The sequence below is a fragment of the Cyprinodon variegatus genome, unplaced genomic scaffold, assembly GCF_000732505.1.
Source record: "Cyprinodon variegatus isolate N-32 unplaced genomic scaffold, C_variegatus-1.0 Scaffold1805, whole genome shotgun sequence".
Lineage (NCBI taxonomy): Eukaryota > Metazoa > Chordata > Actinopteri > Cyprinodontiformes > Cyprinodontidae > Cyprinodon > Cyprinodon variegatus.
Window position 1 is genome coordinate 14,204 of NW_015152258.1, and position 2,784 is coordinate 16,987.

Here is a 2,784-nt window from a genome sequence, read left to right on the forward strand (position 1 = left end):
AGTTTGAGACTTTATAGAGCCGACCAAAAGCAATATATTTTGGCATAGAAAACATGCAAATTGAAAGTAGTACCCATTCAAAATTTCCCCACTATCCTTGGCTGGTCATTGGCTGGTCGCCTTCAAATTCTTTTTAAACATCAGTCTTTATACTAAAACATTCTTTCTGTCATGATTTGTCGACATTAAGATCTAAAGAGAAGCGTCATCTCCTGATCAGAGCCTGTAATTCAGTGAAAGGGTGGAGTCAGAGTAAAAAAAATCTGCAGACCCAGGGGAAGGACAGTGGCTGGAAGTTGGAGGGGACTTGGCTTGGAGGTGGAGGGACGTCAGCTGCGATTCAACTGCCGTTTCACTGGGAAGCGCCATTTTGAATGGTACTGTACCAATTCTCCTACTACAGTAGGTACCCTTCGCTGGTATTATGACAACTGCTGAGCCAAAAATGACACCAGAGAAAATTTCCCATTGTGTCATCTCAGGTGACTTTATAGATCCAGAACAACAAGATCATACAGTCAGATTAAAGGCTGAAAGTTTCTGTCACAGGAAAACCAGCTGATGGCATCAGGTCATTGACTATGGAGGATGAGGAGGTAGAGACAGGAGATATTGACTCAGCAGCAATCCCCCACTCTACTGGACACGACGAGTGACATGTGATTATCCTCACTAGAGTGCAAAAAGTAACCAAACTGAGTCATACTGTTGGGTTTGTTGGTTTTTCATTAATTAGTTAAATAATTTTTATTGTTACCAGGGTTAGGGGTGGGCTAACTTTTAATCACTAACAATAAGGGAAATAACAATTATTGATTTGACATTATCAATCATCCTCCATTTTCTTGTTAAAAGCAGTTTTTATGTGTTTTCGTTGAACGGTGCCGCTGCTGTCTTATCCATGAAAATTTGGAATAATCATGAGGCCCAATTCATTCTGTGCAGGATGGACATCATACGTTATGAAATATTGGAATGTATTAAAAATCTTCTATAGAGTAAATCGCATTTGGAGCTAGGTTCTTTTGGGAACCTCAACTTTTATTTCATTTGGATTATTTGAGTCACTTAACATCAATTTAAATATTCTGCAGCTGAATTTGGAGACAGTAGACATACTTTATATCCAGTGTAATCCTGTCTATGCCTCTGGCTGCTTGATTATCCCTTCCAGTGAGCGCAGTACCTTCCTCCGGGAGTCTGTGGGATCAAATCCCACCTCAGTCCCACCTCAGTACCTCTCCACATTCAGATTGAAGTAAAGTTCGTGTAAATCTATTTTCCTCCTCTTTCCTGGAGGAATTCATATCAACCTCTGTAGAATCTGAGGCTTTCATGCTAAACCATCCATAATCTTTCCACTTTCTAGAATTTTTAATAGGCTGCAGGTCAAAGATGTTTAAATGTGTTTTCCTGGAGGACTTTATCTTTTTATCTCTTCACCCTTAGAGCTGCTTTGAGGCAAACCTGGACTTCTAATATTTAATGTTGCTCAGAGCCTCAGGGGTTAGCAGTTCATGTTCTGGATTGTATGCAATTCTGTAGCATTAAACAAACTTAACACTGGGCTATACTAATTAGATTAGATTAGATTCAACTTAATTGTCATTACACAGATACAGCTATAAGGCAACGAAATGCAGTTTAGGCAATAGCAGCAAATGCAGAATATACAATGCTATTACTATAAAATGGATAAATAAACTTGAGGTGAAGCTTTCTGAATTAAAGTGCAATGGAAGGTAATTGCATATAACAGTAAAATTACAGTAATGGTCAAAACATGGTCAAACATGCAGTAGTTGTGCTATTATTGATCATAGGTCTCTTTTGGTCTGATCTGAATCCAGCAAAACTGTTTCTGTTGTTTAAAATTTAGTCGTTCATTTAGCTACAGTAGAGAGCCAAATAAAATCATGTGAACTGTTACTCTCATCTGTATTCAGTTTTTTTGTTTTAAAGAGACTTTATAAAAACTGACTTTAAAATTATTTAGGATACAAACCTCCACAACCTTGAGGAATAAATTAATATTGGTGGAATACATTATTGTCAGCAAAGGGAACAAACAATAAGAAGAAAATGATGAAAGGGCATGAACCAAACGTTGGGGAGTTCAATCAGGTTTCCGCTGAAATTGATAAGAATGAAAGAAGTGAAACTAAGGATGGGTGTATCCATCAAACATTGGCAGAGATGAAAGAAAAACTTTAGCAAACATGTTTTGATCTAACCTGAAAAAAGTGGAACTACTTAATGCATAAGAATAAACACATTTTTAATTTATTATTATTATTTCCCTAAACCTCTTTGAACTTTGAATAAAGCTTCATGTTAATGTCTTCTTGGAAGTGATGTACTAGTTAAAATGATAAAGATGCTGATAATGATTTTGATTAGGAGGATGATGATAAGGATGCTGATAATGATGATGCTGATGATGATGAGGATGCTGATGATGATAAGGATGCTGATAATGATGATGATGATGATGATGAGGATGCTGATGATGATGAGGATGCTGATGATGATAAGGATGCTGATAATGATGATGCTGATGATGCAGATGAGGATACTGATAATGATGAGGATGCTGATGATTATGAGGATGCTGATAATGATGATGATGATGATGCTGATGATGCAGATGAGGATACTGTTAATGATGAGGATGCTGATGATGATGAGGATGCTGATGATGAGGATGCTGATAATGATGATGATGATGATGCTGATGAGGATACTGATGATTATGAGGATGCTGCTGCTGATGAGGATACTGAT